The sequence below is a fragment of the Eriocheir sinensis genome, chromosome 31 (genome assembly GCF_024679095.1).
Source record: "Eriocheir sinensis breed Jianghai 21 chromosome 31, ASM2467909v1, whole genome shotgun sequence".
Taxonomy (NCBI): domain Eukaryota; kingdom Metazoa; phylum Arthropoda; class Malacostraca; order Decapoda; family Varunidae; genus Eriocheir; species Eriocheir sinensis.
The window spans coordinates 1,287,141-1,314,861 of record NC_066539.1 but is presented as its reverse complement, the minus strand read 5'-3'; the positions used below and the strand labels follow the sequence as shown (position 1 = coordinate 1,314,861).

Below are 27,721 nucleotides of genomic sequence, written 5' to 3'. Positions count from 1 at the left end.
CAGTGAAATAAACACTCACAGTGAAATAAACATATTCACAGTGAAATAAACATATTCACAGTGAAATAAACATATTCACAGTGAAATAAACATTCATAGTGAAATAAACATATTCACAGTGAAATAAACACTCACAGTGAAATAAACATATTCATAGTGAAATAAACACGTTCACAGTGAAATAAACATATTCACAGTGAAAAAACATATTCATAGTGAAATAAACATATTCACTGTGAAATAAACATATTCACAGTGAAATAAACATATTCACAGTGAAATAAACATATTCACAGTGAAATAAACATATTCACAGTGAAATAAACATATTCACAGTGAAATAAACATTCATAGTGAAATAAACATATTCACAGTGAAATAAACATATTCACAGTGAAATAAACATATTCACAGTGAAATAAACACTCACAGTGAAATAAACATATTCACAGTGAAATAAACATATTCACAGTGAAAAAACATATTCATAGTGAAATAAACATATTCACTGTGAAATAAACATATTCACAGTGAAATAAACATATTCACAGTGAAATAAACATATTCACAGTGAAATAAACATATTCACAGTGAAATAAACATTCATAGTGAAATAAACATATTCACAGTGAAATAAACATATTCACAGTGAAATAAACATATTCACAGTGAAATAAACATTCATAGTGAAATAAACATATTCACAGTGAAATAAACATATTCATAGTGAAATAAACATATTCACAGTGAAATAACATATTCACAGTGAAATAAACATATTCACAGTGAAATAAACATTCTTCTTCTTCCCAGCTTTTCCCTAATCGGGGTCGCCGTTGTGAATGAGCCTTCTCCACGTATTTCTGTTGTTGGCCATCTCTGGGTTTAAATTCTTTTCCCTTAGATCTCCGTTTATGCTATCAATCCACCTTCGTTTGGGCCTTCCTCTTCTTCTATTTCCCTGCACTTCCATTTCCATGACTTCCCTTCCTACATGATCTTCCCCAACTCTTCTTCTCAAGTGTCCATACCACCTCAATCTTGACTCCTGGATCTTCTTGGAGATTTCAATTACTTTCACTGTTCCTCTTATATATTCATTCCTAATTCGATCCCTTCTGGTGACTCCTACCATCCATCTCAACATCTTCATTTCCGCCACATCCATCTTCTTTTCTTCGTTCTTCTTCAGAGGTGCTGCTTCAAGCCCATACGCCATTGCAGGTCTGACCACTGCTTTGTGAACTTTACCTTTCACTCTTACTGGTACCCTCCTATCACATATCACACCAGAAACTTTCCGCCAGTTATTCCAACCACATTGGATCCGGAAATTCACTTCTTTTTCCATCTCCACTGTCTCGTCTACCATTGATCCCAAGTACTTAAATGTTTTCACTCTCTTCAACATTTCACCATTTAGTCTAATTGTGGCCTGTTGGTCGCCACTTGTATCTGTTGTGAAGTATTCCGTTTTGGACCTACTAATCTTCATTCCTCTGCTTTCCAAAGCAACTCTCCATTCTTCTAGTTTTCTTTCCAGCTGTCTACTCTCCTCTGTCACCAAGGCGATGTCATCAGCATATAATACACACCAGGGTGGTTCCTCTCTGACATTTTCTGTACTGACATCGAACACTATATTGAAAAGTAATGGACTTAGTGCCGATCCTTGGTGTAAGCCGACTTTCACATGGAAACTGTCAGTTGTACCAACCGTACTCCGAACTCTAGTTGTAACATTCTTGTAGCATTCTTGGACAATTCTGACATACTTTTCTGGCACTCCTCTTTCTCTTAGGCTTCTCCATACTTCTTGCCGTGGGACCCTATCGTATGCTTTCTCCAAGTCAATAAAAACCATATGTAGTACTTTCTGCTTTTCCCGATGTTTTTCCATATTCTGTCGAAGTGAGAAAATTCCGTCAACCGTTCCAAGTCCTTACATAAATCATAGTTTTTGCCTACCGATATGTACAACATGTCTCAATCTATCATCCAAAACCCTTTCGAATAGTTTAAGGGTGTGAGACATTATTTTATCCTCGATAGTTCTCACAGCCCTGGATGTCTCCCTTCTCTTTAAAGATCGGTATCAGTGTGCTTTCTCTCCACTTTTCTGGTATAACTTCCTTCTCCATTATTCCTCTGATCAGCTGGTGCAACATGTCAACTCCTTCTCTTCCTAAGGCTTTCCATACTTCTACTGGTATTCCGTCGGGCCCTATTGACTTGCCATTTTTCATTTTCTTCAGTGCTCTTTCTACCTCTTGTCTTGTCACCTCCCCTACTAATTGGTCGTTCGGTTCTCCATCATCTCTAATAAGTCTCTCATTTTCTTCATTTAGCAGCTTCTCAAAGTAGTCCTTCCACCTTATTATGATATCTCTTTCCTTTCGTATCACAACCCCTCTTTCATCCTTGATCTGTCTAATATGTGTAATGTCTTTTGTGCTTTTGTTTCTCGTCTTGGCCAACTTGAATACTTTTTGTTGTCCTTCCTTGGTATCCAACTCTTTATACAGGTTGTCATACGCTTCTGACTTTGCAATTGCTACCGTTCTTTTTGCTTCCTTGCTGCACTGTTTGTAATGCTCTTTATCACAGTCCAACTTTGTTACTTCCCATCTTTTCTTCGCAATCTTCTTTGCTTGAACTTTCTGCCGTACCTCTTCATTAAACCACCATGTTTCTTTATTTTCCCATATCTTGCCACTACTTTCACCGAGGATTTCTTTTCCAGCTCTCAAGATGTTTTCACTCATTCTGTTCCACCATCCATTTACATCTTCCATTTCCATGTCCATATCTCTTAGCACTCTTTCTTTGAAAGCCTGCTTATGATCTTGATTTTTCAGTTTGAACCATTTAATCCTTTTCTCCATTTTGACCTTCCTTTTCTGCCTGCGTTTAACAGCTATCGCTAGGTCTATGACTAGTAAACGGTGTTGTGCAGTCACGTGGTCGCCCGGTATAACCTTACAATTTCTTATCTCCTTGATATCTTTCCTGCGATAGAGTAAGAAATCTATTTGACTCGCTCTATCTCCACTACGGTACGTAATTAGATGTTCATTTTTCTTGCGGAATATAGTATTTCCTATCACCAAGTCGAATGACAGGGCTAAGTCTATAATTTTCTCTCCATCCTCATTCCCATCACCATAAGCATTTCCACCGTTAATCCGACTGATTGCATCGTTTCCATTTCCAATGTGTCCATTCATGTCTCCTCCAACTATGCACCTTTCACTTTCATCTACCTTTTCCAATTCCTCCTGCAAAGCTGTCCAAAACTGTTGCTTTTCCTCCTCTGAATTTCTTGTTTGTGGTGCGTACACACTAAAGATATTCACTGGGAAATCATCAAATGACAGTCGCACCCACATTATGCGGTCATTTTTCCTATTCACTTCTGTCACCAGGTCTTTCAAATTGAAATAAACATTCATAGTGAAATAAACATATTCACAGTGAAATAAACACTCACAGTGAAATAAACATATTCACAGTGAAATAAACACATTCATAGTGAAATAAACATATTCACAGTGAAATAAACATATTCATAGTGAAATAAACATATTCACTGTGAAATAAACACTCACAGTGAAATAACATATTCACAGTGAAATAAACATATTCACAGTGAAATAAACACTCACAGTGAAATAAACATATTCATAGTGAAATAAACACGTTCACAGTGAAATAAACATATTCACAGTGAAATAAACATATTCATAGTGAAATAAACATATTCACTGTGAAATAAACACTCACAGTGAAATAACATATTCACAGTGAAATAAACATATTCACAGTGAAATAACATATTCACAGTGAAATATACACTCACAGTGAAATAAACATATTCACAGTGAAATAAACATATTCACAGTGAAATAAACATATTCACAGTTAAATAAACATATTCACAGTTAAATAAACATATTCATAGTGAAATAAACATATTCACAGTGAAATAAACATATTCACAGTGAAATAAACATATTCATAGTGAAATAAACACTCACAGTGAAATAAACATATTCACAGTGAAATAAACATATTCACAGTGAAATAAACATTCATAGTGAAATAAACATATTCACAGTGAAATAACCACTCACAGTGAAATAAACATATTCATAGTGAAATAAACATATTCACAGTGAAATAAACATATTCACAGTGAAATAAACATATTCATAGTGAAATAAACATATTCACAGTGAAATAAACACTCACAGTGAAATAAACATATTCACAGTGAAATAACATATTCACAGTGAAATATACACTCACAGTGAAATAAACATATTCACAGTGAAATAACATATTCACAGTGAAATATACACTCACAGTGAAATAAACATATTCACAGTGAAATAAACATATTCACAGTTAAATAAACATATTCATAGTGAAATAAACATATTCATAGTGAAATAAACATATTGTGGGGTTCTTGAAAGGTCTGAACTTCCGAAAATCCCGTAAATTCTCAGCAATAAAAAATATAAAATGAAATATCTAAAAATTGAGTTATCAGACTCACAGCCCCTCCTAGTCCTTTATTATTTAAATATCTGACCAGTTACATCTCTCATAGGACAAGCAAAGACCAGATAAAACCTGCTCTTAAGTTTATTGAAAGCAACAAAGAGCTCGCTGGAAATTAAGAATAATTAACTAATCCCAGGCACACACCAACCTAGCTAGCTATCTTAAAACAACCTATGCAAAAATGTACTGAGCTATAGGTAGGCGAAGAGGGAGCCACACCTGATCTACCTCGTGAGTCTGGAGCCCTGGAGTCCTTCTTCAATCCTCTCTGGTACTTCTCTGCAACACGCCGTGCCCTCCTTACCTCCCAACGGCTTCCCTCGCCTGAGTACACAGCCACTCTGGACTTGTGGATACTACAAAGGCAGGAAAACCACCACGATGGACAGCGTGGCGCGGGAGGCGGTGAGGGACGTCTTGTCGCTTTGAGTCTCGGAGGAAGATGCTTGGAAGATGGCGGCGGGACCACAATGCTCCGCGCCCCGGCCGCGGTCAAGATGCCAGCTTTCGCCATACTGACATCTCGTTTTCTGTGTAACACTTACACTAAACGCCATACGGCTATGGATTGTTATTGATTAATAACCTAACACATGCGCTAGGTATTAGTGGGTCATGCATCCTACACATAGCTCAGCTCTGGCAGTATTAACGAAATGATTTGAAAAAGGTCCCGTGTGCCGCCTTGGTGAGGGACTGAGTTCCCGCTCTCTCAATCAAAATGGCGGTCACTTCCGCGGTATTTTTCCACGGACCACTCCCTTAATAATGAAATCATGACATTTCGCCTCCCCTTTAAGAAAACTTTTGTCTTCAGAGAAAAGTTTTTTTTACTGTGATAAGCTGCCAACACTGGTAACAAGCCCTATACCTGCACCTACAGAATTAGCATGTTCCTGACAGTACTTTCTCACACTTTTCACACACCCTCTCATACTGTGGTGTATGTCAGTTAACCTCTGCTCAGGTAATTGACGGTTCGCCTGTGAGTGAAAAAAACTCAACATTTACGTTAATACTCAAACTAGAGGGAAAACTCCATAGCGAGGCGCCAGTACCTTTTAGAGCGGGCTTGGCAAACTTCGCCACATTTATTCACAATATGTAAGTGGTGTTATGTAAGTATACATAGTGTAGGTGGGACAGATGTGGAGTAGCGGTAGGTAGGTGTAAAAATGGTGTAACTTATTGTATAAATTCCTGGCTAACTGCCTAATTTTTCTTACATTATCACACCATGCACCATACCATGCGACTTAAATTTTAAGCATGCCGCAAAACTCTCCCACATCTACGGTCTGAGGCTGAGAATAGTGAGCTTGGCTGATCGCACCATGGGGGGTGGCGACGCCTGAACCCATCTAATCTGTCCACTTTGATCATCTTACTCTGCTACCAGATGCGCTAGCAACGATGCTAGTTGTTCCCTCTCCTCTGGGGTTAACTTTCCTCCCAACGTCACGTCATGCACTGACTCTGTCTAGAGGAGACCGTGAGAGGAGCCTCGCCGTCCTCATCATCTTGTATTACTACTGCCGCTCCCACATCTACGGTCTGAGGTTCAGAATAGTGAGCTTTAACTAACTCTAGACACCTCACCTTCTCTTCATCATACTCACTTTCTCGCAAACAACCTGCGGCTGCATCTGGCCGGTAGTATTGTTTCAACATGTTGACATGGAATCGTTTTGGGTGTCCATCAACCAGGAGAATATGATTAAGGTCATTAACCTTCTCATGAACCTCGTAAGGTCCCTTCCACTGAGCTAACAGTTTGTTGCTCGCTGTGGGAAGCAAAACTAGGCACTGTTCTCCTACAGTGAGCTTACGCAACTTTGCCTTCCTGTCGTAGTAACTTTTCTGTACTTGCTTTGCTTTGAGTAACTCCTCCTTAGCAATGTTACAGGTCTCTCTCAGCCTGTCACCTAAATCTAACACGTACTGGTATGTGGTCTTGACCTCCGGATCCGGTATACCATTGTCATCCCACAGCTCTCTCAGTAACTGAAGCGGACCTCTAACCGACCTATCATACATTAGCTCAAACGGGGAGAACCTGGTGGAGCTCTGTGGCGCTTCTCTGTACGCGAACAACAAAGGAGCCAGGTACCTAGGCCATTCCTTGGGTTGTTCGGCAGCAATGCGTTTAAGCATTTTCTTAAGTGTGCCGTTAAAACGTTCACACAGTTCATTCCCCATGGAATGGTAGGGCGTGGTGCGTAACCCTTTGCACGTTAGCAGAAGTAGTACTTCCTCCATCATCCCTGAGGTGAACTGAGTACCCCGATCACTCAGTATTTGTCTGGGTATACCTACTCGGCAAAATATATTTATGAGAGCTTCAGCCACAATTTGCGTTTCAATATTCTTCAGCGGCACCGCTTCCGCCCAACGCGTGGCAAAATCTACAAGGGTAAGAATATATCGGGAGCCATCGCTGGCTCGGGGCTCGATCGGCCCCACCAAATCTACCGCTACTCTTTCTAAGGGAGAGTCAATAATGGGCAGTGGCTGTAAGGGAACAGGCTTTACCCTACCCCTATCTATAGTCTTTTGACACACATCGCACGACCTCACATATCTAGCTACCTCCTGGCCTATCCCTGGCCAATAAAAATGTGCTTGTACGCGAGCGAGTGTCTTGGCTCTTCCCATGTGACCGCCTAGAGTAGTACTGTGACCTAACTTGAGAACAGCCCCTCTGTATCTCGCAGGCACAACTAACTGCAATTTCTTTTCACCAGAGGGAGAGATAATCTGCCTATATATCAAACCACGCTGCTTGATAAAACTGACGCGGTTGTCGTTGAGCTGAATGACACTGTTTTCCTGCAAACGTTTGCGTACGCCGTGCAGGGTGTCGTCTCTCCACTTCCTTCCTGACGTCCTCGCTGTTAGTTAGATCTCCAAGAGATGTAACCATGAGAGGCCTAACAGTACTCTTACGCTTAGCAGCTCCTCGGGTCACTACTGCTGCACCAATCTAGCTGAGGCTCACCTTCTCCTTGTACCCTTTCACCTTCTCCAAAATCCTCTGGATCCAACACCGCGTTAGGTGTTTGAGTGACGGCATTTTTACTCACCCCGTTAGTAGCTCCGGGAATGTTGCCAATCACTAAATCATAGAGCGGTGTTTCGAGTGTTACCGCCATGATCCAGCCTGTGTAATGGGGTGACTTGACTTGTATCTTGACTTCAGAAGCTATCATTGGCGCGCTATTCAACAGCCATATTTTTCTACGTTTGCCTGTGAATTCATGGCTCCTAGCTAAGCTGTGCCTCAGTGTACAAATGGTAGAGCCACTATCCCTCATCACCGTAACCTCTCGGTCTCCTACCCAACCTTTACTCAAATTCAACCGATCATCGCACTGATTAGTGGCGGCGCCGGCCATTAGTCATGGATTCTGCGTCTCATCGCGATACTGGCCGTTCACGGAAGGCACAGGTGGTGGCGAACCCTGATTTCTACAATAATAACCATGCTGCGGGGCACTTTCTTGTCTTACTGCAGCATTTTTGTGCCACTTATTACCCTGATAAGGTCGCGACCCATAACTTCCAGTCTTCGGACGCGGTGCATAATGATGGTTACTTTCGGCTGAAGGCCATGCTTGGCTAATCGCACCATGGAGGGTGGCGACGCCTGAACCAATCTTTCTAGGGACTTCACTCTGCATGTTATTGCTTTTAATTACAGGCTTTTTCGTCCTACCGCAGGCCTCAAAATAGGAATTAGCCATTTCTTTCATAACTTTTAATCTCCTCACCTTGTCTATTTTGAGTCTCGTGACTAATTCATCTGGGCAGGATTTTACGTACTACGCACGCAAGATTAGGTCCTTTACACCTTCAACTGTCTCCTCAGCACCGTCTTTCTTGAGCCATTGCTCTAAGTACCCCTTGAGGCGAACAGCAAATTGAATTGCTGTCTCATCGTCATTTATGGAGGCAGAGAAGTGATACTTTAAATCATCAACAGACATTCCATAAGCTGCCAATAATGCCTCCTTCATATCTTTATACTCACGAGAGTTATCATCCAATCTATGAATCACCTCCAAAGCTTTACCTTCAAAAAGACTCATGAATTGCACACGCTTGGTGACATCATTGTACTGCATTAAGTTAGCGGCTTCCTCAAATCGCGCTATAAATATTTATATTTTGTCCCCATCTTTGAAATGATTAAGCTTTAGCTTTGGAGAAACTACTTTATTATTCTGAGTTATTACCATTCCCATTTTTCGCCGCTAGCTCGGCCATTTTTACTGCATGGGCCTCCTTTTCTCGTTCTCAATCACCTTCTAGTTTCCGTAATTCTAGCTGGTATTGATCCTTTTCTCTTTCTCTCGCTTTCTCTTGCTCTTTTATTATATACTCTCTGGCTTCTTTAGCATTGTACCCTAACACTTCCGCCTCCTCTTTCCACTGTGATATAGACATCTTGCGAGATAATACTTCGAGCCTAACAGCCAACACTTTCCTATGGAGTGTGAGGTCATTTTACTGATCAGGTGCCATTTTATGTGGGGTTCTTGAATGGTCTGGACTTCCGAAAATCCCGTAAATTTTCTGCATTAAAAAATATAAAATAAAATATCTGAAAATTGAGTTATCAGACTCACAGCCCCTCCTAGTCCTTTATTATTTAAATATCTGACCAGTCACATCTCTCATAGGACAAGCAAAGACCAGATAAAACCTGCTCTTAAGTTTATTGAAAGCAACAAAGAGCTCGCTGGAAATTAAGAATAATTAACTAATCCCAGGCACACACCAACCTAGCTAGCTATCTTAAAACATCCTATGCAAAATATTTACTTAGCTATAGGTAGGCGAAGAGGGAGCCACACTTGATCTACCTCGTGAGTCTGGAGCCCTGGAGTACCCTTCTTCAATCCTCTCTGGTACTTCTCTGCAACACGCCGTGCCCTCCTTACCTCCCAACGGCTTCCCTCGCCTGAGTACACAGCCACTCTGGACTTGTGGATACTACAAAGGCAGGAAAACCACCACGATGGACAGCGTGGGGCGGGAGGCGGTGAGGGACGTCTTGTCGCGTTGGAGTCTCGGAGGAAGATGCCTGGAAGATGGCGGCGGTCAAGATGCCAGCTCTCGCCATACTGACATCTCGTTTTCTGTGTAACACTTACACTAAACGCCTTACGGCTATGGATTGTTATTTATTAATAACCTAACACATCCGCTAGGTATAAGTGGGTCATGCATCCCACACATAGCTCAGCTTTGGCAGTATTAACGAAATGATTTGAAAAAGGTCCTGTGTGCCGCCTTGGTGAGGGACTGAGTTCCCGCTCTCAATCAAAATGGCGTTCACTTCCGCGGTATTTTTCCACGGGCCACTCCCTGAATAATGAAATCATGACACATATTCATAGTGAAATATACACTCACAGTGAAATAAACATATTCATAGTGAAATATACACTCACAGTTAAATAAACATATTCACAGTGAAATAAACACTCACAGTAAAATAAACCTATTCATAGTTGGGGCACTTTGCTTTGCAACGAAACAAAGCGATTACGATTCGTTTGCTCAGTGTTAAAATCAATCCGTTCACTGAACGCAGCCCAGGTTTGTTTGAACTGGTATCTTTTGCACTCACTCTATATCCAAAGGGCGCTGGCTAAATACTGACATACGCACAGAGGCTAACTCAGAAAACGGAGCAGAACGTGAATGGTACGTTCTAGCAGACCAGCAATTGCGTCACACACACACACACTACACGCACAGTAGCTGAGAGAAAATGTTTAAATTGAATAATCAAATTATTTTACATCTCCATTGAATTGTACAAATTTCGGCATTGTCGTATTATCGTACAGGCGTTATTGTACATCGTACAAACGGTCATATATCCGTATTTGTACGAAAACTGTTGTACGACTAACAACTCTGGCCCACCTGTGTAGGGAAATAATGGCTTGTCACGCACAGAGTTATATACCTAGAGCGCGCGAGCCAGACACTCGGGTGTGGCAACCGGAAGTACCTCGGCTGCCATCTTTGGGAGCCCAGTCCAGCCAACTCTGTTGTGCTCCAGCCGGCAATTTCAAAGTGGAGGTAAGTGGTAGGTGGTGATGGCGGTGGTGGTGGTTGTGGTGATGACAGTGGTGGTGGTGATGGTGGTGGTGGTGGTGATGGTTGTGGTGATGACGGTGGTGGTGGTGGTAGTGGTGGTGGTGGTGATGATGGTGGTGGTGATGGTTGTGGTGGTGGTAGTGATGGTGGTGTTGATGATGGTGGTGGTGGTGATGATGGTGGTGGTGGTGGTGATGATGGTGGTGGTGGTGGTGATGATGGTGGTGGTGGTGGTGCTATAGTGGTGGTGGTGGTGCTATATAGTGGTGGTGGTGGTGCTATAGTGGTGGTGATGGTGGTGGTGCTGGTGGTGGGTGGAGGAGTTGGTTGAGAGAGAGAGAGAGAGAGAGAGAGAGAGAGAGAGAGAGACATGACATAACTCAGGTTTTATACTCTCTCTCTCTCTCTGTTTATGAAAACTGAAAACCACCATCACCAAGACTATCACCACCACCACTATCACGTACCACCACCACCACCACCACTATCACGTACCACCACCACCACTATCACGTACCACCACCACCACCACTATCACGTACCACTACCACCACCACCACCACTATCACGTACCACCATCACCACTACCACCACCATCACCACCACCACCACCATCATCATTTTGGTCCCTTCTTTTCTTGTATTTAATCTTTATATTTTATTTCATTTGTATTAACTTGTATCAAAACAATTCTTTGATCACTCATTAATTACTCCATAAATTATCTCACCGTCTCGTATTCCTGGTAGCGTGATCCGGCTTAAGTTGTTATTGGAGACTGGTGTTCGTGGATAAACAAGGGGAAAAGAAAATATACATTTATTTAAAATTAAATGAAAGTAATTGCCTTACGCAATATTCAATGCACAGACGATCATAACACTCTGGCATATTCAGCAATGGATACAACATATGACAAACGACATGTCTTAAACGTAATACTACAATATGTGCTCAGTTGTTGCCAATAATAATAACACTCGTCGTTCCACAAGCAGTGGTTTGTATCTCTCTGCTTACATCACAATCATTAAGTACTCTCCTCACAATCCTACTACACATTCCTATAGTATAATCTACTACAAGTCACGGAAGCACCAAATTATACCACACCCAGTGGTTTTACCTTTGCTTGACATCGCATTAAAATAATCACAATCCTGTCCCACTCACAATCCTACTACACATCTCCTACATTATAATCTCCAGGGCAATACAGTCGGTTTCCCTTAGATTCTGGAATTTCTACTCACGCTTAAGATCACAACAGCCATTCTCAGCTGAGTGAGAAGCAGGTCTGCTTGAGGCGAGAACCAAGCTCGGTCTGCCCATACCACTGATTTCTAGGCCACATTTTTCTTTGCTTGAGGCGGACTTACATCCTTGACGCGCCCTTCATTTTCTACATAACCAGTGGCCAATACTTCCTGTCACACCCACTGACTCGCTCATTATGTAATGTTGGATTGTTTTACTTCTCCTGCTATTCGTGATTTCACTCTTAAGACACTCCCACAGTGACTTTTCTTTTAAGTTATTGGTTTATAAAAAGTCGCCACGAATGACGTCACAGGTTCAGAGTCTTTTTGAATGGTTGTTCACACGTTCTGACCACGCCTACTGGGTATCTGTTTTCTGTATCAGAGTCTGGGTATCTGTTTTCCTTTACCATCGTTGTTTCCCCTTTTTGTTATCGTTTGTACTATGAGATGTTTACACTGTTATATATGTCACCCTTCTTGTTAGTGTTTGTCCTGTCAGATGTTTACACAGTTGTATATCTGTCATTCCTCTCTGGGTATCTGTTTTCCTTTACCCTCGTTGTTTCCCTTCTTTTGTTTTCGTTTGTCCTATGAGATGTTTACACTGTACTGTTATGGCTATTCCTCTTGATTGTTCGTTTTCTGGGTCCCGACAGTCATCATCATCATCATCATCACCACCACCACCACCACCACCATCATCATCATCATCACCACCACCACCATCACCACCAACACCAACACCACCACCATCATCACCACCACCACCATCACCATCACCAACACCACCACCATCACCACCACCATCACCACCACTATCACCACCACCATCAAAACCACCACCACAGTGAGGGAAAGTGGGCTCCCCAAGATGGCTGCCGTGCCAGAGTAGCTTGCCTCACCCGCCGCCAACCCCACAACATGGGAGCGCGCGCTCTAGGTATATAAGTTATAACTCGGTGGTGTCACGTGAACAAGTGGCGTGTTTCTCGTAGTCGTTGCGTGATTGTCGTACCTATTATCATATTTTCCGGTTTCTGACCCATAACAATTGTCAAGAAGCACCAGTAATTATAACCATTTAAACGATAGTGGCGTGTTTCTCGTAGTCGTTGCATGATTATCGTACCTATTATCATATTTTCCGGTTTCTGACCCATAACAATTGTCAAGAAGCACCAGTAATTATAACCATTTAAACGATAACCAGTTATTTGGGTGCTGAACGCAGTTTTTGGGTAAAAAATCGGCAAACATAAGAGGATGAGTACGACAATCTGGTGGAACTATCGAATATTATAATATGCATGCGGCGTACGTTCAAATAATTTTTCTTGCTAGTTTTTTGCTATTATTTTGAAATCACATATTTTTATCATAGCTACGGTATATAAACGCTGGGCTTACTAGTAGTATTTGAGAAACGAGGAAAAGCAAGAAATAGGAAATTTGAATATGTATTTTTCCCATATAAACAATCGTCACATGCTCAGGAATTTGTTCCTTTAAAGTTCCATACAGTGAAATTAATATTATAAGATGCTAAAGATGTATGTATTACGATTTGGAATGCAGCAAATATGAGAGGCAGAGAGGGGATCGAGTTAGTGGCAGGAGTAGTGATGGTAATTAATAGGCTGAGAGGAGTGGGCTAGGAGGAAAACGGGGCGATCTGCACGGTGTTGGGGCTGTATGGAGACAAAAAGAAAACAGAAAGATTAAGAATGGTAAAGTTGGCAAGTGTTCCTCGCGCAGTGCTGGTAAAAAAGGGCACAAATGTCTGAATAAATGAATATAAGTGGCTTTATTTCAGGTTAGAAAACAACATAACGCTGAAAAGGAAGTTGTGTGAATAAGAAGAAGGGAGGAACGAGAGGAGGAGGACCTAAAAGCGATACAAAGCGTTACAGGTCAAAAGAAGAAGAAGAAGAAGCCGAGCGGCGAGCCATTCAAACGGAAGAAGAGCGGAGGCTTGGGCCCATAATACACCCAAGAAGAAGAAGAAGCTTGGGTTAAGGATTTTTTTTATTGTATTACTATTGTATTACTGTATGCAGCGGTGGAACACCACGGCCATGATCTAAACACCTTCAAGTAAGTACCCTGCATGGAGTGATAACAGGGATCAACAGGTTGTTTAGAAACCCATGATGTCTCGGTGTTCTGATAAACTTTTAATTGGTAGTATACGCACATTTATTTTTGATGAAGATTCAGAAACTGGTTCCCATAAGCATAACCATGATTCTAAGAGTGGAGTAGATTGCTACTTAAAACTGTATGCTTGTCTCACAGCGGACCCCCTTGTGCTCTATGAAGTATTTATTGTATGTACAACAAACTGCCATATAGCTTTGCTCTCACAAATTACTCGTTTTTTTTTTGAGATATTGAACAACCTGCGATATTATACTATATTATGGTTATAGGTTATTAATTCAGTTGTAATAGGTTATTATCCTTAGCGGCAATAATTTAGTATTAAATGACAATAAGATATTATCAGTTGGGATTTAGTGGGGGGTCTTTGTTTTGAAAAACTTGAGTGGCAGCACCCAGCAGGTTAGCAGTGACTCAGCCATCAAAAAAATTGGGTGTACTTCTGGAGTTTTATCAAAACTACCAGTAAATATTCACTTTATACACCCCTTTTTTTGGACAAATCTATATTTGGTTGTTCTTGATAAATAGGTATTACTCCACATTGATCTGTACATTAATTTTTGCATAGCACAGTTTACACAACGTAGTTACCTCAAAGAAATACCCTAGTCTATATTCTCTGATAGATTTTGATGTTTTGATTTATTCAGATAGTTGTTTTTGTTGGAAATCCCTAGTTGTTTTTGCCTTCAAAACTATTCATTCTCAAGGAAAATCAATAACCAGAATAATTAAAAACATCAATATTAAGGCCCCCAAAGGCTTACAGGAAGACAAACCAAGTTTCCTACATGATATGTGCATTTCATTATTGTATGTGACACGAACATGTTATAAAGAACTACCCTTGTAAGTTATGTAATAGATTCATAGGCAAAATTTTCAACACAAAACCAGTTGCCAAATGCAGTGCCCCTGTGTGTGGCTGAGTCCCCCTGCAGCCACTCTCCACTCCTGGAGTAAGTTCTATGGAGCTGGAGTAGTGGAAGAGAAGTGTCTGCCTTTACTTGAAATTTACAATGACACGTACAAAAAATGGGGAAGAGAGAGATTAGGAACAAAATTTGGTTCTCTAGTAGATGTGAAATAGTGAAGGGAGAAAGAGAGGTAAAATGGCAAAACAACTCCTCGCCCTCAACCAACCACCCCATCCCCTCCTACCTCCCAAAACAAGCCGAGGGACCTGTGGGGAATTGGGGTTTGGGGGTGAAGGCAAATTGACTGAAATGTGGGCCTCCCAAATTCCCCTAAAATAAGGAAAATTACCTTGACCACAAACTTTAGGGAAAGTTTCCTAAACCTAGTATCTTGGGTAAATCTTAAGAATCACCACTCCACCCCCTCCACCACCCCAGCCCCCCCAATCCCCCAGGACAAGCCTGGGGAACTGGGGTATTGGGGAGGGAGCCCATATCACTGAAAAATGGCCTTCCAAAATTTCCCTAGAAAAATCCCTAAATCAGGAAAAATTCCCTAGTATCGAAAGTAAGGAAAATCCCTACCGTATACTCACTTGCGTGGGCTAATCGCTAACCAAGCATACCATCGCTAACCACCCCAAAACAGCCCTGAGCCATGACTCAAGGTCATCCGGAACTCAGGTTGAACAGGCCCGGGCTATACCCAGCCCTCAGCACGGCAGCCGTTGGGCTGCCTGTTCTAAAAAAAAAAAATAACCACGCGTGGTGGACCTGGTCTCACATGCGTGGGCTAGTCACTAACCAAGCATACCATCGCCAACCAAGCGTACCATAGCTAACCAAGCGTACCATCGCTGACCAAGCATACCAACGCTAACCAAGCGTACCGTTGCTAACCAAGCGTACCATAGCTAACCAAACGTTTGTAGAAAAAAAAATATATGAAGACCTAGTGATGCTTCATACGGTAGGTAATGAATGCAAGCTATTTTGAGGCGGCGGCGTTAGCTTGATTAATCCCTTTAGGGAGCTGTGGCTTTGGTGGTCGTTAGCTCGATTAATCCCTGTAAGGAACAGTGGTTGTGGTGGTGGACGGCCAAATCACTGAAAAATGGGCTTTCAAAATGTCCCTACAAAAATCCCCAAAATCGGGAAAAATCCCTAGTCTCCAAGGAAAGGAAATTCCCTAACGTATACTCTTGTAATCTATTCCTATATAACGTAGCAGCCGCCGCAGCGGGTCTGTTGACGAGTGTAGGGCATGTAATTGGATGATCAGCATAGTTGAACCCCCACCCCACCACCCCAATCGTAGTCGAGCAACTCTTGGGAAATGTCATGTTTCATAATTACATATGGTTCAATACTGACGGTTAGCCCGTCCACTTCTTGTAAGTTGATGCTAGATAATTTTTACCGAGTAGTTTAAGGTACAAAATAAAACAGATTTGTGACAGCTGTCATCCAGATCGAACTGACGCTCCTGCTGTTAACTGACGCTGGAGTGACCTACCGACTGCTACATATGACCCTGGCCTCCATTTTACTCAAACTCCACTATAAGTATCGCGCATTGAACAATATCCGTTTGTTTTCTGACACGTGCTTGTCACACCATGTGACACATGACATGCCCGTGTCTTTGTTGGACCCGGTACTGGGATAGTAATCGGTCCTTTTGTCAACCTACATACACACCAATAAAGAGGTTAAATACTCAGTTAACACTTACCGAAAGGTAAAGTAGACTAATATTTCGAGGGAGTGAGTGTCGGGCCTTCCATCCATTATGGCGGCTTGAAAACAACTGACTTCAGGAACCCGTCGTTTGGTGCTGCCGCTGATACCCTCGCGTAGTAACATTTTACGAATGTATTAGAAAATACAAATAGCTGCGGCATTAATTGCTTTAATATTGAGAAAAAAATAACGTAAAACTCTTAAATGACCGTTTTTTTGTCCGAAATCGTTATAATCCATGTGCATTTTGGATATTACTGACTTAGGAACTAGTTTGTAGGGTGCACTGCAAGGCAGGTATGAGGCTCAGTCTGTGTATAGAGGCGGTTGTGAAACAATAACAATGGACTTAGAAAATCCAAGCCACCTAACTCTATAATTAAAGAGGCTTGCCCCCCTGGCCCCTCCCCAAGGTAAAACGTATATGAAAATGCATTATATTACTAATTCTTTCACGTGCTAAATTACTACGAATATTGGTTTGGAGTGGTTATTCTTAAGTTTTGCCCCCACTCGTTATCAATGGCCTATGTAATGGACCCGCCGTGGCGCCTCACTCCACTCTCACGCTGTTTATATCTGCTAGTCCACACTGCATGCTGAATATATTTAAAATAATCTAACCTACCTAACGGGGGGGGCTTTGCCCCTCTCAACCCCCCTGCTAACTACCCACACCACATGAGAGTATATTTAAACTAATCCAACTTAACTTGACCTACTGTTACCTACATAACGGGGGGCTTCACCTCCCTTGACCCCCATGCTAATGGGAGGGGGCTTCACCTCCCTCAACCCCCCCCTGCTAATGGCGGGGCTTTGCCTCCTTCGACCACCCCCTGCTATTGGGTGGGCTTCACCCCCCTCGACCCCCACTCTGCTGTGGAGGGCTTCTCTGTATCTGCCTGTCTTGTCAGTCACACACTTGACACTCAACAGCCTAGGGAGGTTTATATTATCCCCAACTTGGGGAAATTTCTCTGTGTTGATTGCAAGCTACTGCGGGAGGAAGCAGCTGTTTGCATACTCACAATTCCAATTTAACCTATCTTTCCAGATATTACTGAAAATAATTATGAAACATGCAATTACAAAGGGTAAATACTGATGGTAAATCTTAGGAATAGCGGCTCCACCCCAGCCCCCCCTACCCCCAACACAAGCATGGGGACCTGTGGGAAACTGTTTTTAGTCCTGGCCTTGAAGAGCAACACCCCCCCCAGGCTACCATCGTAGAAGGCTTCACACTTGGGTTTGGCCTTCAACTTCTACCATTCTAGAGAACTCTTTGCCCCCACCCTTTGGCTCCAGTCTCCCCTGCCCCTCTCCTGAACTCTTTCATTCACTCTACGCTTCACTTCTTTCACCTCCCCCCCTAACATCATCTCCGAAAGTGTAAAGTCCTCCAGCCCACATATCTTCTCCCAGCGTATGCTAGACTTGTTCCACTTCGTCCCCTGTCCCGCCCACTCATGTACCTTCTCACTCATCTTTCATAGCCTGACTTTGTACCCTAAAACTGCTTTACCTATTCTCTCCTCAAAGGTGCTCCAGCCTACTTCCCCTCGCACTGCATCTACTGCCGCATACCTATTGGCACCCAGAGCCAGCCTGCCTACTCTGTTCTGTAGTACCTCTAGCTTATCTAGCTCTTTGACTGTCCACCTCATGCATTCTAGGCCATACATGAGGCCTGGTACTGCCATGCCCTTCCATACTCCCAGGGTAGGCGGTGGCTGAGTGGTAGCGTGCTTGGCCCACATTTACCGCGTGATGGATGACTCGGGTTCGAATCCTCACGCTACCACCTCGGATTTTTCAGTCACCACCGAGTGGCTCAAAACTACCCACATGCTGTCCTGAAGACCACCCATCAACCCAGACTGTAGAGGAAACCGTCCAAGTGAATCAAGAAGGAGTTTCGGGGGGCAGCATGAGCCAAGAGAAGATGGCGCCACTATAAACACTTGCCTGCGCCATGACAGGCTGGGGCCGAGTACCATCCAGGCCCCTCAAGAGAGCCTACCGGCACAATAGGTGTACACGAAAAAAAAAAGAAAAAAAAAAAAAAACCTCATACCTGTTAGCTCTACATTTAGCCACGCTTCCTAGCCTTCCTACCCAATGATTTGCCCTAGAAATTCTATTCTGTTTGGTCCCATTAGTCCCATTCTCGTCGACTATGATCCCTAGGTACTTGTATGAACTTGTACGGCCTATGTTCATCTCTCCTAGTGCCCAGGTCCTTCCCTCGTCCATAGCCTCAGCATTTACTAGTACTACCTGACTCTTCTCACTGCTAAACTTCATATCAAAGTCCCTCCCATACTGTGCTACTACATCCAACATTTGTTGTAATTCCTCACTATCCTCACTCATGAGCACAATGTCATCTGCATACAGGAGACATCCTAACCATTTACTCCCCACCCTTATCCCATAACCCGATGCCCTCAACCTCTCTGCCAGCTCCTCTGTGTACAGCCCAAACAGTAGCGGGGACAGCACACACCCTTGCCTAACCCCTCTACAGCTGTTGACCCACTCTGTCTCTATATCCCCTAGGTTACATACTGTCTGTGTGTTCTCATACATACTATCTATTATCCCTACTACCCTCTCACTCACTCCTATCCAAGTCAACAATCGACTTAATAAATCCCTATTTACCCTATCATACGCTTTTTCTATGTCAAGGAAACCAAGGTATATCTTCCCTCCCGTTCCTTTCATTCTTTCAATCACCGTGTTAACTACAAACATGTTGTCCTCCCCCCTTCTGTCCTTACGAAAACCATTCTGTTCCTCCCCCATTACCCTGTTTCTTTCGCAGCATTTACTCATCCTATCACTAAGTAGACCACTGAAAATCTTTCCTATTGTGTCTGTGACAGCTATGGGCCTATAGTTTTTAACTCTTTCCTACTCTTCTTTGTGCAGCAGACTCACCCCTACCTTCGTTCCATTTTCCCAGTACTTTTCCCTCTAACCATATCTTTCTAAACAACCTATATAGCCCCTCTATTACACCAGGCCCTCCTTCTTTATAGAATTCATTAGGAATCCCATCCCTCCCTGTTGCTTTCCTAGCCTTGAGTTTCTTTACATATTCCCTGATCTCTTCGCTACTGAAGCCATTCCCCATATCCTCAAATATTTTCCTGCTAGATTCCAAGTGCACCTCCCCTAACTCAACAGGCACAGACATCCCCGCTATCTCCTCCCAGAATTTTTTGATTTCTCTTTTTATTTCTTCTGCCCCTTTCACTACTCTGTTTCCCACTACTATTTCTTTTACATTGGGCTGTTTCCTATTTTCCTCCCCCCTCAAGAAGGCATACCAGTCTCTTCCCCCTCCTCTCCCTTCTCCCTGAGTTCCTCTACTATCTCCCTCTCAGTCTTTGCCCTCGCCTTCCTAATGAGTCGCTTTACCTCCCTTTGCTTGTTCCTATACTGCTGCCACGTGTTTTCATATTCTACTCTACCTGCATCACCATTCATTTCCTTCCTTAATCTCCTGGTTCTCTTATTCAGCTCCTTTCTCTCTTTCCTTGCCTTTTCGACATCTTCGTTCCACCACCTCTTTCCTTGTTTCCTACCCCTTCCTATCTCTAGTATTCCTAACCTCCTCTTGGTTTTCTCATTTACTATCCTCCACATCCTGTCATTCGTTTCATCCACACTGCCATCCGCTCCCCATTCTACACATGTTAGGTCTCTTCTAAAGGCCTTCCAGTCACCCCCTCTCATGTTCCAGCGGCAGTCTTTATTCCTGTTTTCCCCCTCCTCCTTCTGGCCCTGGCTAACACAATTTAAGACCATCATGTTGTGATCGCTTACTATATCTATATGCCCCTCCTCGTCTATCCACATATCCCTAACCATCCTCCTAGCCTTCTCGTTTACAAGGATATAATCTATAGCTGACTCCCTTCCCCTTTCTGCCCAGGTTACCCTTCCCTCTGCTATGGTTAATTTTAATATTTCTAAGTCATACTCCTCCACGAACTCTAATAACAATGTCCCATTTCTATTTATCTCATCTCCTAGGATACCAATATGTCCGTTCATGTCTCCCATGACAATTACTTGCTCCTGTCTATTTTCTGCTATTACCCTCCCCACCCTTTCATACTTCCTTTCGTTCTCTACCCTTGCACCCATCCCTTCCACTGACATGTAGCACACTACTATGATTAGGTGCTCCAACCTACCCTTGTCCCTGTATCCAATTCTCACTGCTAGAATATCCTCGCTTGCCTCGCTGTTACCCACATCTAGTTCCTCAAAAGTTAAGCCCCAGTCCCGTTTTATAAATAAACCTACTCCCCCACCTTTCTTTGGGTTTTTACTCCTTCCCTTGACTACAAAATTGTAGTCCCCTGACCTGACTTCTAGTCTTTCCCTCAGCTGGGTCTCGGTAGCCCCCACCACATGGAAGTCCCACTCCCTCAATTCCTTAGTCATGTCCTCTAACTTCCCTACTCCCCATCCCCTAACATTTAGGCATCCCAGACGCCTCCCATGCTCCCTTGCCTCCCTCCTCTTCTGTCCCTGCCCTACACCGCTATGGTTTTTGTTCTCCTTAGGTTTACCCTTACCCCTATCTAGGTCTAGTTTACCTACCAAAGACCCTCCACTGCACCCTCCAGCAAGTTGCTGAATCTATCCACCCCCTTCCTGTTAAGGTGCACTCCGTCCATTGCAAACAGCTTCCCCCATCCCCAGAAGCTATCCCACCCGTCCATAAACTGACCCCCCATGCCCTAACACAGGGCCTTCACCCTGCGGTTCAGGCCCATGACCCGCGAGGCCCACTCCCCCCCATACCTGGCCTTGGGCAGCACACCGGACAGGATGAATCTCCTGCCACCCTCCCTCAACTCGCCAAGGAGCTCCCTGTACCTCCTGAGTAGCTCCTCTGATCTCACCCTGCCCACGTTGTTCACCCCGACGTGAACCACCACCACCGCATCCTTACCTGACCCCGACATTATCCTATTTAGTCTGTTGGAGACATCCCTCACCCCAGCCCCCAGCAGACACATCCTCAGTCTCCTGTCTCTCTCCCTCTCGCAGAAAGTGTGGTCCAGATACCGCACCTGCGAGTCCCCCACCACCAGCACCTCTGGCCCCCTCTTCCGATGCCTCCCCTGCTGCGTCTGGTGCCCCTGGGCTGCTACCCTCCCACTCCCCTGGGCAGCTCCCCCCTCTCTCACCTGGGCTGTTACTCCCTCACACCCCTGGGTCACTGACTCCTCACATCCCTGGGCTACTACCTCGACCTCCCTTCCCCCCTGCCCAGCCAGGACCTCAAACCTGTTGTGCAGGGCAACAGAGTTTGGGTTCCCCTCAGCCCCAACCCTTGGCCCACCATTCCTGGCCACCCTCCACCGCAGGGTTCACGCAGCGCTGGTCGCAGTCGGGACACACTCATGGGGTGTGGGGCCAACGGCCCGGTGTGCTGCGGCTCACATTTTGCGGTGGCGGTCGAGCCCTCTCGCCACTCGTGCCGAGAGCTCGGACCGGCGTGTCTCCGGCCCTTCCGTGGAACGCGCTAGGCTGTGTGGGCGCGGGGGCTCCGGCTCTCTCTATCGCCGGCTTTCGGTCTGGCATTTCAGATGAGATGTCGACGGTTTTCAATTTTTCTCATTAGAATAATGGTTCAAAGTTTGCGATTTTAACGTCTGTGACCCACAACGTCAACCTATTAATCGCAAACTTGGAGACAGTACTGTAATTAAGGGGACTCGGTTTTGAGTTATATGACGCCGCAGTATGTGCCTCCTGATGGATACTACCAATAAAGAGGCTAAATAGTCAGTTAACACTTACTGAAAGGTGAAGTAGAATGATATTTTGAGTGAGTGTGTTGATCCTTCCATCATGGTGGGCTGAGGAAGACTGGCAGAAACCTGCCTACATGGTGCTGGCTGCGCCATACACCCTGCGTAGTAATACATCTTGAATGTAATTGTTTAAAATTATAGAATACAAATACTTGCACCATTATTTGCTTTAATATAGAGAAGAAAATAAGGTAGAACTCATAAAGACCGTTCTATGTCCGAAATCGTGATCCGTGCGAGTTCTGGATATTACTAGTTTGTATGGTGCACTGCAAGGCAGTTATGAGGCCCAGTCTGTCTATAGAGGTGCTCGTGAAACCATAACAATGGACTTAGAAAAATTGTGAGGCCAGCGTGGAAAAATACACCCCTTGTGACATAAACACGCCTGTCCGCTAGTCAAAACCCCGTCGTACATGCTAGAAATGTTGTAATTATCACCATACCGTGCCCTAAATGCGCACCTGCTAGGAGCCGCTATTCCTAAGGTTATCCATACTGATGGTTAACCCATCCACTTTGGCTAACTTTATTTATTTATTTATTTATTTATTATTTTATTTTTTACAACAAAGGAGACAGCTCAAGGGCACAAAAAAAGGCCCGCTACTTGCTTCTAAAAAGAATCCAAAGAGGTGGCCGAAAGAGAGGTCAATTTCGGGAGGAGAGGTGTCCTGATACCCTCCTCTTGAAAGAGTTCAAGTTGTAGGCATGAGAAAATACAGATGAAGAAAGATTGTTCCAGAGTTTACCGGCGTGAGGGATGAAAGAGTGAAGATGCTGGTTAACTCGTGCGTAAGGGATTTGGACAGTAAAGGGATGAGCATGATCAGAAAGTCGTGTGCAGTGTGGCCGCGGGAGGGGGGGAGGCAGGCAGTTAGCAAGTTCAGAAGAGCAGTCAGCATGAAAATAACGATAGAAGATAGAAAGAAAGGGAACATGGCGGCGGAATTTAAGAGATAGAAGACTATCAGTAAGAGGAGGAGAGCTGATGAGACGAAAAGCCTTAAATTCCACTCTGTCCAATAGAGCTGTGTGAGTGGAGCCCCCCCACACGTGAGATGCATACTTCATACGAGGGCGGACAAGGCCCCTGTATATGGATAGGAACTGTGCGGGGGAGAAGAACTGGTGGAGACGATACAGAATGCCCAACCTTGAGGAAGCTGATTTAGTGAGAGAGATGTGAAGTTTCCAGTTAAGATTTTGAGTTAAGGATAGACCGAGGATGTTTAGTGTTGAAGATGGTGACAGCTGAGTGTTGTCGAAGAATAGGGGATAGGTGTTTGGAAGATTGTGCCGAGTTGATAGGTGGAGAAATTGGGTTTTTGAGGCATTGAAGGACACAAGGTTCCTTTTACCCCAATCGGAAATGATAGTAAGGTCTGAGGTTAAGCGTTCTGCAGCCTCCAGCCTTGAGTCATGTAATTCCTGTTGAGAAGGTCTTCTGTTGAAAGAAGTTGAATAATGCAGAGTGGAGTCATCAGCATATGAGTGGATAGGACAGTTTGTTATGGAAAGAAGATCATAGATGAATAACAGGAAGAGAGTGGGTGATAGAACAAAGCCCTGTGGAACACCACTGTTGATAGGTTTAGGGGAAGAACAGTGACCGTCTACCACAGCAGAGATAGAACGGCCGGGAAGGAAACTGGAGATAAAGGAACAGAGAGAGGGATAGAATCCGAAAAAGGGTAATTTAGAAAGCAAAGACTTGTGCCAGACTCTATCGAAAGCTTTCGATATGTCTAGCGCAACTGAGAAAGTTTCACCGAAACGGCTAAGAGAGGATGACCAAGAATCAGTTAAGAGAGCAAGAAGATCGCCAGTAGAACGCTCCCTACAGAACCCATACTGGCGATCAGATAGAAGGTTAGAAGTGGAAAGGTGCTTTTGAATCTTCTGGTTAAGGATTGACTGATTGAGTGGCAGCAAAACTAACTCCTCTCTCTCTCTCTCTCTCTCTCTCTCTCTCTCTCTCTCTCTCTCTCTCTCTCTCTCTCTCTCTCTCTCCCCCCCCCCCCCCATGGTTTGGAAGTGCAGTTCAATAGCTACACAACCACAGTAAAAATTTTGTTCTCCTGCAAAGGCTTTTTTCTAGTCAAAAAAAAAAAAAAAAAAGTGCATTTTGGAATATGAAGAAATTTTGTTTCCAATAACAGCTCTGTTTTACTAATTTATCTTAAAACAACTTCAGGGGAGGCGCCGCCTAGTATTCGTGGAGGGTACAAATTGTTTTAAGGTATCTTTTTCTCTGAAGACTTAGGTAAATGCAATAAGATCTGCATGTATCAGCATAATAGCTTTCGTGCTTCAGTAGGAAAAAAATTACAAATGAAAGTTATTACTTGTAATAAAATCAGAGCTAAAAACGTAAATGGGGGCAGGCATGTTGACTTCATATGTACGATATTGGGTAGTTTTACTCATAACACCACAAGTTAAAAATTGTCCATTCAATTTCTTTATATGGCTCACCATTCCTGTGCAAAAAAATTACCAAAATCACCATTTTATGTGTCCCATAATTCTACCACTTTTGTTTACCTTCAATAAATCATATCAGCAATGTTTCCTTGTTTATAAAAAAATCAGACTGATAATTTTTTTACCATCCACTCGTCTTTCAGCAGATATTTGATTTTTTTTATTATGTTCAAAACTAATGGAGTTATTATTCTCCAAAGTACAAAAAATGCACTTTCGAGATATCGGCTATTTTGTGTTTAGATCCAGTTAGCGTACAAAGTTATGATTTTTAGAGGATTTTACAGGGATAAAAAAACAACTTAGATACCTATGTAGTTGAATTTATGAATGACAATGAATGATATAAAAAATAATAATCATAATTGGCACCTGTGTGTGTGTGTGTGTGTGTGTGTGTGTGTGTGTGTGTGCGCACTAGAAATCTTGGCTGTAGTGTCTGTCTGCGCACACTAGAAATCTCGGCTGTAGTGTTCTGTGGATGCCTCCTGTTTCTTCTTCGTCACTTTCTTTTCTTTGGAGCTTCTCCTTTTCTTTTCTTGAGCTTCCAAACCTGCCACAGTACAAGTACAAGTGTACCTCTGAGGAGCACTCGCGACGCACAATGACTGATTGACTGATTCACTCACCCACACCCTCCAAGGCCTGCTGGCTGCCACTAGAATTTTCCCAGATGTATGATGACATGCTTTTCGTAAACAGAAATGAAACATATATGAATATTTTACAGAAAATGGAGTTTTCATTAGGTAGTGGACCACAAAATTAGTAATACAAATCTATTTATTTGAAAGGGAAAGAATTGTCGTACAGCTGCCAAACCTTCACAGGGAACGTGAGACATGTTCAGCTATTTTTTGGAGTAACTTTTAAAATTTGGCTGAAATAGTGAAAAATACCCATTTTTGGCAGCACCTCCCCTTAAGAGGTAGAAGACTGTTAGTAAGAAGAGTGGAGTTGACGAGACAAAAAGCCTTTGACTGCTCTGTCCAAAAGGGCTGTGTGTGTGTGTGGAACCCCACACATGAAATGCATACTCCATAAAAGGGTGGACAAGACACTTTTATATGGGAAGCATCCTGGAGGTGGAAGGAAACCTGGTGGAGATAATACAGAATACCTGATTTTGAGGAATCTGATTTAGCATGAGATGAGATATGAAGTTTTCAGTTGAAGTTTTGAGTTAGGATTAGACAAAGTATATTAACACTTTCATGCACACCCTCCCATCTGATCTTCTCATCCAAAACGCACACACCTAACTGGCTACTTTGAGCGCGTGGTATAATTTTTTTCAAAACTTGCTCATCGAATCTTGCTCGGTTCACTTCTTTGAAACTACATACATTCCACTGTAAATTGTAAGCTCTTTCATATGGAAAGAAAAAAAATAATGTTTGTTTTATATTTTATCGAGATATCGTGAGTTGAAGTGACACGAATTTATGAGCTAATTAGCACAACAAACAGGATTTTGATAGACCAATTATGACGGTCATAAATTTTGAAAAAAAAACAAACAAAAAACGATTTAAAAAAAATGTTCACTTTTATCCTCCTATCTCCATAACTTATATTTTTGTTTATGCTTTCATCTTAAAGAACAGATCATTACCTATACAATGGTAGTTTCAGATTTCTTATTATGATGTATAGTTGACGAGTTAGGCTTGAAAGAAAAAAAAAATATTGAACCCTGCCTCACACTAACCAGTCCGGGACTGCCAGGAAAATTTCCCGGCAAGAAGGGTCTACAGGTAACACTCACCACACCCACTTGCTAACCACTCAGCCACCGCCTCCCCAGAGTTCCACTAAATCTTGTGTTTCACTTAAATTTGAACACTTCAGTATGTAGTAATAGTACAGGTAACTTGATTTACACGAGTATTGTGTCCTTGAAGAGGTCGCATAAATCAAAAACAATGTAAATCAAACAGGAGGTAGGTTTGTACCTTTATTGCCTACTGTATCACTCTGACTCCTCTCCCTCTCGTGGTTCCTCCTCTGGCTGCCCTTCCCCTCGTGGTAGCACAGCAGCGAGGGTGTTGTTGTTGTTGTTGAGTAGCGTGGCAGCGTGGGTACTGTATTTCTGTTCAAGTGGCGCGCGGGAAAAACTGAGCTCAGCTGTGTGGCTGCAGCACCGTGTGAGTCCAGTTGCGTGAGACATCTGGTGGCCACTCCATAAAATATCGCGTATAAGTGAAAAAACATGTAAATTAAACATTTATTTGGATTTTGGACCCTGCATTATTTAAAAACTGCGTAAACCAAACTCCCGTAAATCGAGAGTTACCTGTATCAGCTTACCTCGAGCCGACATGTGCTAGCCTGTCTACAGACCAAGTATCACGCGTCTGAGAATTACAGAATTTTTGTTGAATTTTTTTGTCCCCGTGACGCGACAGTCGCATCAAACACACGCCGTGCTTTTTGACCAGACAATTATACTGACACGTTTGTCGCGTCCACGTGTGCGATAGTGTTAAGTGTAGAAGAAAGGGACAAGTGAGTGTTGTCAAAGAACAAGGTTTAGGTTTAGAAGAATATGTTAAGTTGTTAGATTGAGAAATTAAGTTTTTGAGCCTTAAAGGATACTAAGTTTCTTCTGCGCCA

At 43.1% G+C, this 27,721-nt stretch overlaps 1 protein-coding gene across 1 annotated transcript in view; it reads left to right on the top strand.

The window, feature by feature from the left end:
• The first annotated feature begins 13,702 nt into the window (after window positions 1–13,702).
• LOC127005782 (kinesin-related protein 1-like) overlaps window positions 13,703–27,721 on the top strand; it is a 108,974-nt gene continuing 94,955 nt past the window's right edge. Inside the window, exon 1 of the mRNA XM_050874884.1 lies at window positions 13,703–14,040. The gene's annotated coding sequence lies outside the window, so the exon portion shown is untranslated. The remainder of the gene's footprint in view (window positions 14,041–27,721) is intronic.